The sequence below is a fragment of the Centruroides sculpturatus genome, unplaced genomic scaffold (genome assembly GCF_000671375.1).
Source record: "Centruroides sculpturatus isolate CEXI.00-Female unplaced genomic scaffold, Cexi_2.0 scaffold45, whole genome shotgun sequence".
NCBI classification, from domain to species: domain Eukaryota; kingdom Metazoa; phylum Arthropoda; class Arachnida; order Scorpiones; family Buthidae; genus Centruroides; species Centruroides sculpturatus.
Window position 1 is genome coordinate 684,014 of NW_019384310.1, and position 15,064 is coordinate 699,077.

General features: G+C 28.9%; 1 protein-coding gene and 1 long non-coding RNA gene across 4 annotated transcripts in view; one reads left to right on the forward strand and one right to left on the reverse strand.

Annotated features, from left to right (window-relative positions):
• Positions 1-6,292, reverse strand: part of LOC111621353 — a 60,990-nt gene extending 54,698 nt beyond the window's left edge. For 2 of the 3 annotated variants that reach the window (XM_023363484.1, XM_023363479.1), the window contains exon 1: positions 5,951-6,291. The gene's annotated coding sequence lies outside the window, so the exon portion shown is untranslated. Of the gene's footprint in view, positions 1-5,950 lie in introns of all 3 variants that reach the window. The other variant, XM_023363490.1, reaches the window with a different exon arrangement.
• Positions 6,293-7,677: 1,385 nt separating this feature from the next.
• LOC111621386 overlaps positions 7,678-15,064 on the forward strand; it is an 11,527-nt gene continuing 4,140 nt past the window's right edge. The window contains exons 1-2 of the long non-coding RNA XR_002756070.1: positions 7,678-7,832; positions 12,453-12,623. This is a non-coding gene — a long non-coding RNA (uncharacterized LOC111621386). The remainder of the gene's footprint in view (positions 7,833-12,452; positions 12,624-15,064) is intronic.

A 15,064-nucleotide genomic window follows, 5' to 3' on the forward strand; every position in this document is an offset into this window, starting at 1 on the left:
TTTCAACAGCGATAACGAAAATACTCCAAAAACCTACTTTTAATAATAAGGAAAGCAAATCGACTATTGATACTTCTGTTTAGTCAGGACAGATACAAACTGTCTAAAAGGTCAGAAATTGATAAATTAAGCTAATTATATATGATTATATACGTTTCTGATCAAAAGCAATTTGTATTTTGGATGGATTGTTCTTAAATTGCTTCAAAATATAAAATTATGCTTCGTTAATGATCGATTTATATTCAGTAGGCCTACACAAAAAAGATAAAATACGGAATCTTATTCAACGGATTTCCTTCGAGAGCTTTTTCTTCTTTCTATAGATTTCTGGAGCAGAAGATTTAACATTCAACATTTTGTAGTATTCTTGCAAATATGAAAGTTTTAAAAAGAACGAAATCGGAAATGCAACAATATAAACGATCTCTTTTGAATTTTGTCTACTTGATCAAAAACTGAATCGTTCCAGAAAAAACAGCAATCCTAATTTTATTTTTAAATTTGCTTTCCTTTGAATAATATTTCAAAGTTATTCTTTGAAGTAATGAAATGATTATAGTATCAGTAAAATTGAAGTTGTTTCTTAAATGTGTATATAGATGTAATGTATTTGCTTAGAGTTTCCAAATACTGTATCTATTATACGTAGTTTTCAAGAAGTAAAATAAAATATCCATCAGTACACAAAGACTTTATAATTAATACGGTTAAAAATTTAGAATGTGAGATCTTGATAATTCAATCAGTAGAATTTGTTTTAGTTAATACAGTAATTATTTTATTGATATTTGTAATAGTGAATTTTTTAGCCAATCAGATGGTATCTTTATGGGCTCTTGCATAGGCCCAAAACTTGCAGAGCTATGCGCGATTAAAATAGATATTAAAAATCTTCACGAAGTCACATTTTATGATAGATATAGCCCATATATTGATGACTGCTTCCTAATCCATAATAAAAATTTAACAAATCTACAAATAATACTTGATAATGCTAACAATATTCAAAATAACATAAATTTTGAAATAGAAATAGAAAATAACGTCATTTTAAATTTTTTACAGATAATAATTAAAAGATCCATAATTCAACATTCAGTGAATACTTAAACCATGCGATGTAAGGCAAAATCGTTCACCCATTCTAGTGCAACCTACCAGTATATGTAGGCCTATATGAAAAAGAACATCTTTGACACGTATAGCAACAAAATTAAATTACGCACTAGTGGTATGAAAACACAAAAAGAAGAAATAAATCGTATACCATATTTTTCAATTGAACGATTATTGAACAAAATGATTAACAGATGATTAAACAAAACCACAAACGAACAAACAATAACATAAGTTAATATACAAAAATATATTCAATAACCCAGTTAATATACAAAAAATTAGATTATATCCCAATTTATTTGAGAATATACAAAATTAATGACACCAGATAACATCATTCTTGCTCCCATATTAAACAATAAAATTGAAAAATTAAAAACTAAAGGAATTATCGATAAAAAAAACTAATATAATGTTAAACAATAACATAGATTTTGAAATAGAAATAGAAAATAAGGGCATTTTAAACTTTACACTTTTACATGTAACTTTCAACAGAATTATCATTACTTGGATGAAACCAGCAGAACATTAAAAATTAGAATAAAAGAACAATTATGAGCCATTAAATAATTATTCCAACTCTGCAATCGGAGTCTGTAAGTTGCGAGGTCTCACTAGTATCACTAGACAGTGTCAAAATTCTTAAAAGGGAAAAACGTTATTAAATGGAAATTTTTCGAACATCTATAAATTATGAAAATTACTGAAAACAGAATTTGAACACTGGCACTGTCGTGGGTGAGAGCTGGCAAACAGTATTAGAGCTCTGAGGAGAGTCCATTTACGATAACCCTCCCGACACCCCGTCTTTCTGCATTACACTGTAACATCCATCTGAAGTTCAGATGATAGTCATACATTGATAGTCACGCCTCCTTTTAAAATTTAGTAAGTTTTATTTCTTTTTAGAATATACAAAGTTTCTTTTACCAACTTTTTATATTTTACAGTTTTAATAGTATTTTATTATACTCTCTTCTTTTTATAATTTACAGATATTTCTTTTATTAATATTTTCATCTGTTTACGTAACTTACAACTTTAATAGATTATATATTTTTAGAATATACAAGTTTCTTTATATCAACCTTTTTAATTTTTATTGTTTTAATAGAATTTTATCAAACTCCCCTTTTATAATGTACAAGTATCCAGTTTATTAATATTTTTATTTAAAACTCTTTATACTTTACTTTTTTTTACAATTTACTTAGTTATTTTATTATACTTTAAAATCCAGTAGCCACTATTATAACCATAACACACGTGAAACTTCTGCCATCTAGGTAATACTGTTTTCGTTATAACTTTACGTATATTTTAAACTATTACTTAAATTTTGTAATGTTTTTATAACCAGATTGATGTAAAATAAAGAGCGGGCCTCTTTATTTTACATCAATCTGGTTTTCAATCAATCAAACTTTTACATCAATCAATGAGGGACATAAAATCTGAAATGCATATCCTCCAAAATTAATAAAGCCTGTATATCTATCTTCGTTGTCTGTTCCTGTGTGATTCGTTTCTTTCAAGCAATCTTATGTTCACTCCCTAACAGTTAAAAAGAGAACAAGAGGCAATCAAGTACGAAATAAAGAATACAGAAAAATTTACAAAGAAAATAATAATAAGCGATATTAAGTGCATTAAATTATAGCTAATGAATTTATTTTTGTGTTCCTTCTCTAAAGTAAAATAATAAGTAATCGTTTGGAAGAGTGAATGACAAATCAGAAATGAATGAAAAGCGAACATACTGATTCTGAATTATTATACGGACACAAATCTGCTCCGTACATAATAAAAAAAAAATTATTTTTTGCTGGGTGAATTTCAAACGATAAGTTTTCGTCTTCATAAAAAACAATGTATAAAAAAATTATTTATTTTTAACAACTAATCGTGCACTTAACAGCAGTCTAGCATATGCAGCGGCTATTTTAAAAACTATCCATTGAAGAACCTAATTGCTGATAAAAAGAATTTTGATTTACAAGTATATTATACTTTATTCTGTTTTTAAATAAAAAAATAAATAGAAATAGGTTAACTAGAATGAGAAATGTTTACTTTTAAATAAAACTGTTGAACACTTATCTATAGTTCAGCTAGTTATAAAAAAAATTAAACGTCTTAATTCAAAGCCATAAGAAAGATAAATGAAAACTTCTTTCTTTGTCAAATACGCAATTATTCAAATAATTCGCAGAGTAACTATTCTGAAATTGTTAAATATCATATGACAAATATTAGCACTTTTCATATCACGCTTGAACAGAATATGCTTTAATATTTTAAAAATCACTTTATTACGAAACATCTCAAAATATTAGCACTAGTGTAACTGATCCTTAAAAATATACTATATTGTGAACAATATAATATATTTAAATGTTTATAATTGTTTTTAATATAAACATGCCATTACTATAGCACTAACACATGTGCGTGCAAGTTGAGTTAAAAGCGTGACATCAGCCATAGAAGACAGTGCTGTAGTTTTAATATTTAAGAAAATACACTAAAACATTATGGACGTTTGAATATTACATAAACATCGTACAAACAAATGAGAAAATTTTCTCAAACCGCACGAAACGAGTTATAAAAATAAAGTTTAGTTACTTTCTAGTGAAGATAAAAATAAAACGATATTACTTCAAGCAAATTCATCACGAATTTACAGAAATATAATGCAGTAAGTGAGTCAAAGCGACTCGGAGAGCAAATTTAGCATCACACTAATGTTTTTAGTTGATAAGCGAGAAAAACTTAATGTTATCTAAAAGACGGAATTTGATGAGTTGTAAAATGACGAATTGATATAAAAAGCATTTCGGAACAGAAAGATAACTAAAAGAGAGAAAGGTAAACAAAAGAATATTGCACGATAGATAATACTGAAGATTAATATACCACAATATATAATAATCCTCAGGTATACATAAACACGAATACATCAGTCACGAAATGGATAGAAAAAAAAATACACGTATCCATTTACACGTCAGTGTCGTGGAAGTAATACCGAAATTTTCTTAATAGTAACATCATTGTTACATTGAAATTTATCAAACATTGTATAATATTAATAGTCACCATTAATACGTTAGACGAGAAGGAAAAAATAAATATTTGAAAAATAAGCAATTTAAAGCATAAAAATTAATCTTAAGCAGTTTTAATTATAAGTATTTTAAATACTCGTAGTAACACGAAACGTTCGGTTTATTGCGACTCCTTAGTTTTACAAAAAAAAAAAGTTAATTTTTTTCATGTAACAAGTAAAATGAAATCATTCCAATGAAATTACATTCACTGCTTATCACGAAGTCAATGATAATGTACATAACGACAGAAAAAGCCATCTCTCGGATGAGAAAGCGTTAGCATTACATAAACGGAAATAGGAAGGATCTGAGACGAAACCCGCGGTGATCTCGGCGAAGTGTAAACGAATGCATCCAATTACACGTGTTCCGGGTCCGTTCTCCGCCCATTATACGTTTATATTAAGCTTCTTAACAAATAACATTAACTTTAGCAAGATTGATGTTACCAGACAAAGTAACCGAAGTATTCGTACGTCGTAATTACTACGTGACGATTTTTACGTCAAATATCACGTAATATCTTAAAAGAAACGATACGTCACGGTTGCACCGAACATCTCCCGTTCACGAGTGCCATAACCATCCCTGGCTATAATCGTTAATGGCATAATCTGTGCACGCTTTCTTTATTCGCGGATTTTTATATGGATGCACGAATTTCTTCCAATATTAAATTTATCGAGAACTGCGAGGAAACTAATTGGAAATGTCTATCGCCGGTAAAAAAAGAATATTTAAAAATGTGCATCTCTAAAAAATTTAGTTAAGGTTAGGAATACAATCGCTATTTTTCACGCTCAGCTTCGTTGTTGTGGATTTTTATGCTATACGTTGTTATTCCGACATATAATTTTTTTAGAAGTTTTGATTTATAAACGAATAATGTGTGACTCATCGCACATGACAAATTCTATAAAAGTTTTTCCAAAAGTAAGAATAATGTCCTAATTTTCATTTTTATATGATAAATATTAGAAAAATACACACCGAAATTTTTATAGTTTTCACTACGTGATGGATTTGGAGTTCTAATTCTTTACACCAACTCAAATATTTTATCCAAGAAAAGACAACAAAACAAAGGGTGAAGGTACTCTTACAAATGAATTGTATATAATAAAAACTAAAAAACCAATTCTTCTAATCAGGCAATTTGTATAATTTAAAATCAATTAACGATACGCTTCATTTTTAAAATCTTAGTGCAGTTTTAGATTTAAAATATATATAATAATAATATTAATAATGAAAGTAATTTGTTCGACTAAATAATTTCTTGATTTTTAGAATAATGACCAGGAAATTTATAATTTGAAGCTGGTGAAATTTTCAGACACTTTTGTAAGACATTAATTATTTTAAAATGTTTAAATTCCTAGTTACATTTTAAAAACAAGTTGCGCAATACTTTCACAACAATGACTACTATTACTTTTTATCTAACTTGCAAATATAAATATATATATTTCGTAGATTTTAAACGTGTATATTTACAAATTGCATAAATGTAACTCTTCTAATCAGATAATTCGGATTAAATTATTTATGACCAATTAACATCTTTAAATATATCAGAGATAATGTAGAATTTTCCTCGTGTTAATTAAATGTTCTGGTGTTTAAAAACTGACAATAATATAAAATGTAAATTAAATATTTACGTGCATATTTGAATAGATTAATTATTAATAAATAAAAAGTGAATTTACCTTATGTATTAACAGCGAATTCTTCTTTAATCAATATACATTCTTGCTTTTTTTTCTTACTTTTCCTTCTAAATATTACCCCGCTTCATATTCAATCCTCATCCTTCGATCCTGGCCAATCTCTTTAAAAAATAATGCATCCTATTGAGTCGATCGGCTTAATTAAAGCTGCAGTAATTCATCGTTGATCGAGATAAGGGGTGAAACGGCCAGTTCGTCCATCATAACTTCCATAATTATTTGGTTAGCGAAAAGGCAGACGAACGACTACGGACGTTTTCGACTCCTCTATCGTCTGCCTCGTTTCCCAGCGCCATCTAACGTCGACTTCTCCATAGCGCCGACTAACGGCCAATTCCGCACACGCGTTGACAAATGAAAGAGTCGCGCCATATATCAATACTCGTCCCTATCACTGTGTAAAATTCCCTTCTTGCCTTTAAAATCGAACGTAAAAGTCGTATTTTTACGGATATTTACAGCATCCATGTATATTCATTACTCGTTACATCCCCCGAACTAATCCCAGGCGGCTCTTTCCGTCTGTGATGTCACACCATTTATAAGTCTTTTCCGTCAAAATAATAAATGAATATAAAATGATTTTTAGAAACCGTAATAAATTAATTTCGCGTTTTTTATCTTTTCTTTATTATATTTAAAATATAATTTGAATTGCGAATAAAAATTATTTATTTTTTATTCGTCGATCTCGCACTCGAATAGCCATCTTTTTTCCGTAAATAAATAACCTAGTTTAATTTAAATGTATCGAATAAAAAGAATCGATACGCATTAATCGATTCGCTTTCGTATCTGTAAAATTTCCCATCGTGCCCTGCGAGTCAATTTTCAAATTCTCTTTCCCCGTATGGAAAACTTCATTATTGAATTTTTTTATTATTATTAAATATTCTTTGATGATTCGTAAAAATTAATATTAGAAATAACATAACTGATTCATCAAAATTTTATGAAGTTAAAAGAACTCTTCCAAAAGAAAAATGCAGCGCCTCACTAACAAGAAACGGGAGGAATTCATCGAAATTCATGTTTTTTTACCAACTAAAAAGCAATTCCAAAAATTTAATATCTTAATATACATTCATAAGTTATTGCTTATTTAAATTCTCTTTTAAGGATATTTAAAAAATTATCGTTGCCGAGAGAAAATTAATAACGGAAAAGCCGTTAATATGAAATTTGGTCATTGCTTTAATGAGGGAAAAAAAAGGAAAAGTTTAGATTTTCTATTAATTAATTAGGAGTTGGCGAACTTAATTAAAATTGCTTCTGAATAAATATTCCCGAGGTGCATTTTAAAAATCATTTATTATCCATTTACATTTTATTTATTTGTCTCGGCCATTTTGTAGACGTTTAGCATTGTCACCAAATGAGTAGGACAAGTAGTCCCGCGCTGTCAATATAAAAGGGATTTTATTGGTCAAATGACTTGTGTGTCAGAACACCCACTATACACTTGTCGACATGTTCCCTGTCCTTTGGGGACCGAAATAAAGAATTGACTTTTCTTATCCTTTTCGGTAGATAAAATCTGGAGGAGACTGCTAAAAATCGATCGTATAAATTCAATAATAAAAATAATAATAAAAATAAACCGCGAATATAAAATTAAATTTATATTTATATTGCCACACGCTATATAAGTATTTTAAAATGAATTATTTTAATATAGATTACGATCATAAAAACGGCGATTTTTAATTTTTTTTCCCCGTGGTTAAGTTCTTCTGCCATCGTTTGGCTCGTTACCATAGCAACGGGATCGGCTTTCTGTGGAAGTTGTGATGTAGAGCCGGATGTTTTCATCTCTCTAATGGAAGTTTAAACATTTTAATTATTCTTCTCTATAAATGAAGTGAGTATTAAGATAATTATAAATTCTAAAAACTCACAACTTGATACAATGTCTTTAAAACTTTATACACCATTAAAATAAGGAAGTTAACATTGTTAGGCTTAGATAACTTTAAGAATTTATCAGCACTTAAAATGCAAATTTTATAGCTTTTCTTTTTTAATTACATCTCATTCAATAAAATTCCTTTTCGTTATTTATTCCGTTTAGTAATTTCTTAAAGCCACTTTATAAATTCTTCATATTTGTATAATTAATTAATTATATCAAACCGCATAAATCATGCTTTATTAACTTTAATCCTTTATTAATTATAAAAGGTTTTTCCGTCAGGAGGAACTTGGCAATGTTAGAAGTGCCTGGGTCGTGTGCAAAGTTCATTCTAATCGGTCGGCATCGTGTAGTTTAAAGTGAAAACAGACGTGAAATTTTTTTAAATTTTAGTTAAAAAAATAAATAAGTAAATAATTAATCGTATTCTTTGGTAAACTGATATAAACACACAACTTTTGAAGCGAAAAGCCCCGAAATGCCCCTTGTAGCTAAGGGGCATTTCGGGGCTTTTTCGTGAATTCGTGCAATGAACCTACTGTATGTATGATTTGTATTTAGGTTCATTGCACGAATATATTTATGAACCTATTAATGCACCTAAAACTTACCTGTGAGGTGTTATTGACTAGGAATAAAATTTTAGTGATTGATAGCATAAAACTTAATATTCGAGAAGGAAACACATTCGTACAATTTTTTAATTTTTTAAATTACAACTCGGTCTCAATTAAAATTGTTTGTTGTTTACTCTGTTTAGAAGTTATTTAAATACATATTATATTCATCAAATTTGTATAATTAATTAAATTCATGTAACTGTATAAATCATTTCCCATTAACTGCCCGAAGCAAATATTTAGATTCTCATAATTATTTAGGATCGTTGCATGATCACACGCGCGCACACGCATACACACACACATACATATATATATATATATAAGTATAAATAATATTAATGCATCTAAAATTATATATAAGCTATTATTGACTAGAAATGAAATCCTTCTAACGATTGTTTACGTATAGGCCTAATATTTAAGAAAAGAACATGTTCATATTATTTCATATTTGTATTTTTTTTATAAAGTTGAAAACGTAAGATATAATGGAAGATGAATTTGTATACAGTAAATAGATACATAACCAATATCTAATATTTTCATTTGATAATTTTACTAAAATGCAAATACTAAACGAAATGAATGTAATTGCGTCTTAAAAATTATATATGTATATATAATCTTTGTATATTATGCATAAATCCACATATAAATATTGATATATACGTCGGGTTATGCTGATAGATTGTACATTAAACTGTCATATCAATATAAACCAAAGTGATATATACCCAAAATTGCATATCAGCAAAAAGCACAGAGAAGAAAAGACGTGAGAAGACAACGAAATGGATGAAAATTATTTAAAATTTTTCTGGTATATGTTGATAGTTCTATTCCATGAACATAATATGAGTATGATAAAAACATAGATCGAAATATTTTCTTTTATGCGATAAACATATAACTTTTTACTCGTAATAAAATTTATAATTAGTCTATAACGCATTCCGTTAAATTAATTTTCTTATACATATGCATAACATAACGTTTGTCTTAAAGAACTTCCAAGACGTTATACAAGCTATGTATAAAAGTAATTTAATAAATGAATTACTAAACAAGCTTAATATTTTATATCATATTAATTAATTATATTAATAACAATAATTAAAATAATATCTAGAACAAAATCTAATCTTCAGATTTTATTTGCAATAAAATCCCAACTTCGAGATAAAACAACCATTTCTTGCCATCAACTTCTCGGTATCTTTAATCTTGCTGACAGGAAATTATTTTTCATTAGTTGGGCTAGAACTAATTTTATCAAATTATTTTGTTAGCTGTAAACTTTTATTATCTGTGTAATTCATTCAATCATGATTGAGAAGATAAATAACAATAAAAAAAAAGGAGAAGAAACGTCAGATACGAGGCTCACAAATCCATTCATTTCCTGAATTTGTCTTCACTTCCGTTATCCTCGAACAAATGAAATATCAGAAACCCCTTCTAAACTTGCCCAAGGCTCCCCAGAGAGAAGTGCTACAGTTACAGTCTTCTGTAATGAAACGTCTGTTTCTGTCATATGGGTGTTGCCGTGGTTACGAAGTGAACGACGAGTGGGATGTAATATCGGATTTACACACGAAATAAAAATTTATATATTTTTTCTAAATATAAATAATAAATACAAGCATATCTGAGTTTTAATGCGATTAACATATGTATTTTTAACATGCTATATTAAAATAAACGAGCACTAAAATAATTAAAATTACCTACTGTATATATTTTCATTTTGTGAAATTTTAATGATTTGCTACGCTGTGTTAATTAGCTTGCCAATCTGTAATTTTATTTACAAAATAATAATAATAATAATAATACTCTTCAAACAGTTAAGTTACTGTAGAGAATAAAGTTACAACTGTGAGTTTTCCTTCAATTTAGAAACAATGAAAACTCTCTTTGACGGGGCAAACGGACAATACATCATTCTCTTTCCTATCAAGCGATACGAGCGAAAAGTATCTCCAGGGAGCTACTATTTGGGGGCTAATCTCTGTGAAAAATCATCCTCGTTACTACCTGATGTCTTGCTATCATATCCAATAATCCTTTACATCGATCGTTTTTCAAATGATGGATAGTTGTTGTGTTCTCCGGTGATCGTCATTTAACTTTTCAGAGTAGAAGTGTTATGATGTTTTTTTTTACAGAAAAACAGAGTAAATACTGCTGCATGCAATTTATTTTACAATAATGGGATTCTTTTTAGCAGTTTTTCTTCCAAATTGAGTTTTGAGGAGTGTTCAATAATGATTAAATATTAATTTAATTTGTAAATATATTTACGCTGCTGATATACTATATCAAAATATACAAAGTGTAGTTTATTTGGTTCAATTTTATTGTTTTTCGTTGGTCTTGAAGCATTAACCAGACGATAGTATCTACAAACAGCTTCAGCATCGAACGGTAGTCGTTCATTAAACACAGTAATTATTGCAGCAGTTTTGTTTGGAAGTGGTGAGATAAGGGATGGCAGCTTTCTACAATGATGCATTGTCGACTGCACTCAACCCGCCGAAGCAAACAATGGTGACAATAGATTTTATATTCTATTGACAAAATATCTGAAAAAGAATGTGTCATGATTTATTATTTATCATATTATTTAGAATATTTTTACGATAAAAAATAAATCAAATTTTTATTATCATCAATAAATCAAAAATATAAATGACATGCTTAAATATTGCGTATTAAGGGGGAAATGTTTTTTAGGTTAGTAAATAGAACTATATTTACATTAAATATTTTAAATAATCAAATATTCATGACTGTAGGGTTATTTAAATATATGTTGACACTAAGCAGCATAGTGTTTATATTTATTTAAGCAACATTAATGGCATAGAATAATAAATTTAAATTCCAGCCTATATAAAGTTATTTTATAACTTAATTCCATTAAAAGTAAGAAAGTTAAAGGTTTAGTAGTTTGCAACTACTGTAATAACTATTATATCAAAACTATAAAATTTATAGTTTTGATATAATAGTTATAGGCCTACAGTATATTGTAGACTTATAAAGTAATTTTGCAACTTTAACATATTTTCATTGACTATAACTGTTTTATTTATATAAGAATATAATATAATTTTGAATGTTTTCTTTAAATTACAAATTTTTTCCAATATACTTTAACATAATAAAATCGTAATGCAATTTATTTTAAATAAAAACAAAGTAATTGGATTATTCGATGTAATAAATATATATAGAAACTTTAAATTTAAAGATCACTAGATGGAGCCATGTTTGTATTTTTCATTATTTTCGTTTTTATTTAGAATATTTATACAGTATATTACTACTATTAACTATTATAAACTTGGATTGACATAATGACGGTCCATAAATTTTAAAGAAATGAAAGAAGTTTACATTTGAATCATCTCAATTTGTAAATAGAGATTAAAAATATTCACTACAGATAAAAATTAAGTGAATTTTATGTATTATTAATAGGAATAGAGATGTACCTTTTTATCAAATATATAACGTTATTAGTTTCGTTTAGTTGGAAGCTGTTTTTCTTCCTCCTGTCAGGTTTCATTGCGAATTGATTGAATACTCGTGTCTGGACATTCCCACGAGAATTCTTGTTGACTTCCACTAGATTCATACAGAACGTCGCAACTATCATCAATCGTTTTATTTTAAATCAATATTTCTTAATTTTTCCCCTCTTAAAAACTTGCCATGGATTAAAATCTTCAATACATAGTTGTATCATTTCATTTACAATTGCATTACCTACTTAATAAATATATATTAAATAATTATACTGTGAATAATAACTACTATATATATATATATTAGTAATACATATATAGTATATATATATATATATATATATATTACTAATCTTTATTTTGTCAATTCAGGCATTGTCATTATTATAATGTATATTATGTATTAATTTTAGTTACCGTATGTAGAAAGACCATAATCAGAGAGAGAAACTTAATCTTGGACAATACAAAGCAACTTTATGGCTGCTTTAAGTGATGAGTTTAGAAAAGTTTATGGAATCATAGTGATTCGATTGTGTTCAACATTTTAAGGGAAGATAGTCAACTTTTTCATGCTTAAAAAGGTATTTCTAGAAATAAGATAGGCCTATACCTAAATAAAAGTGTACGTTTATTTCCATACGTAAAAATTAATATTATTATTTAATGTTGGATCTTAATATTTAATTAACAAAATGACATAAAATTCTATTACTACTTAAAAATTTGATATGTCTCTTATTAAACTTATTCTTTCGAGGAATAAGTCATGACAATGGTTAATGTGTAAAATTACGCAAAGCGTTACTATATTAAAAATGTATTAATTAATAATGGCACTGTCGAGTTATTTGGAGAAAAATCGATGGCGCGACGAAACTCGATTAAATTTGTCATGGTTTGTTCCAGTGACAAACGACACGTCCGGTAACGTCTAAAGGGCAGTGACATTCACGTTTCAATCTGATAACGTTCAAAACAATTATGATGATAATTAATTTTTTTTACTTTCCTCCATGTTCTACACTAACTCTACTATTTGACACTAACTCTCTAAATAATTTAAAGAAGTTCTAAAGGAAAAATGTTTTCGAAATTTATAAAATATATAAAATTGCTTTGATTTTTCAGTATGTTTAGAATGAAAATTTAAAACACGAATTTTTTTACTTATATTATTTAATTACGTAAATAAATTAAAATTTCATTTTAATATAATATACAATACGATATTTGTCAATGAACACAATAAGTCATAATGAAATTCATAAGTGATCAAGTTTAATAAGTGGTGGTCCATGAATTAAGCGTGCAGTTTAAGGGAAAGATTCGCAAAAAATGCATCATTGTACACGACGAGGAAGGGGGATTATATGGAATTTTTTTTTGGTATTAGTGGCATACGAATTTGTTTTATAATCCCATTATCAGTAACGTAAGTAAACTATCAGAAAATATTTGCAGAACATTTTTTTAAATTTCTTCCATTAGTTTGGTTTATTTGTGTATAGCAACGCGATACGTGGGCGAACTGCCTAGAGGGATACCTCCCGGGGGACTTTCAATGTGAAACTGATCTCTATTTACAAGTTAGATGTTACAGACGTGAAGAAAACTGGAAAACTCCACGTCTATAACGCCTGAATAGAGACCAGTTACCCTTAAAAAGACCTCCCGGAAGGCATCCTCCTTAAGCAGATCGCCCAAGTGTTGCGTTGCCATAACTTAACAAAACAAAACAAAAACAATTTACGTAGCCAGCCTGTTGGCAAGACGCGAATCCACGTCAAACCATCAGTGTTGTGGTTTTATCTACTCGGCCACCGGTGGGCCTAATTTCTTCGATGCCACGTGATCTACAAACTATTGTACTCGTAATTGAAGGGAAGGAGTTTTGACAAAAGTACTGTACATAATTGTATACGACGGGAAAGGAGGGGGTCAAAATTAGCTGAAAAATTGTACAAATAATGGACGGTCCCTAAGTTAAATTTGATTAATGAATTATTTTTTTCAATAAGTTTCTTAACGCTTCGAACATGTTTAGTGCAGGCATCTATATGCAACAATACTATATACTGTTGCATATAGTAGCCTACATATAGGTTAAGTCTACTATCAAGTAGCCAGAGGCTTCTCGATTTTTAAAACGGCCGGATGGCCGAGGCAGTAAAAGCGTCGGCCGGCTCTTCCGAGTACTCTGGTAAGTCAGAAATTTTCGTGGGTGGCATATATCGTGTCTCGATCCTCGATCTCCGATAACTCTCGTTGAAGGACTGACCGAATACGAGCCTAGAAAACGTCCTTTTACGACAAGACAGTCAAAAATAAAAAAGAATTATGCCTTCAGTGGCTTAGTGGATAAAACCACCCAACGCCGGTAGACGTTGGCGGGTTCGCGTGGAGTTTCTGCGTTTTCTTTGTATCTGATATATTAGACACTTGATCAATGCAATTACCCACATGTTGATTGCCTTGTTTCGTCTGTCCTATCCATGCAATAATGCATTAATGAACTAAAAACTGTTTATTGAAATATTAAAAAAAAAATTCTATATGAAAAGTAATTAATGATTTAAATTGTGTTTTCGATCAGATATGATAATTTTTTAAACGTGGAATTGTTCAGTGTCATAGCATATTGAAACTATCGTATAGTCGTGGCTACAATTTCGCCCATTACGGATAAGTTCGATTCGCAATAGGATCAACCTAAGAATGGGATCGACATCTTAAAGCGAACTATCACCGGGCCATCTATTTTATTCATACTTCATATTCATACTTTATCATACTTTTTCTGGTGATTGCATGATATAATTGTGCAGTTAATGTTACCTATGGTGAGTAAAATGGCGGCTCGTCTCCGATTCCAGCAAACAGAAGAAAGGAAACAGTGGGGACGCACGTTCAAACCTAACCTAACCTATTCTAATAATTTGATTGGTAATAATTATGGTAATTTATTAGAATAGGTTAGGTTAGGTTAGGTTAGAACGTGCGTCCCCACTGTTTCCTTTCTTCT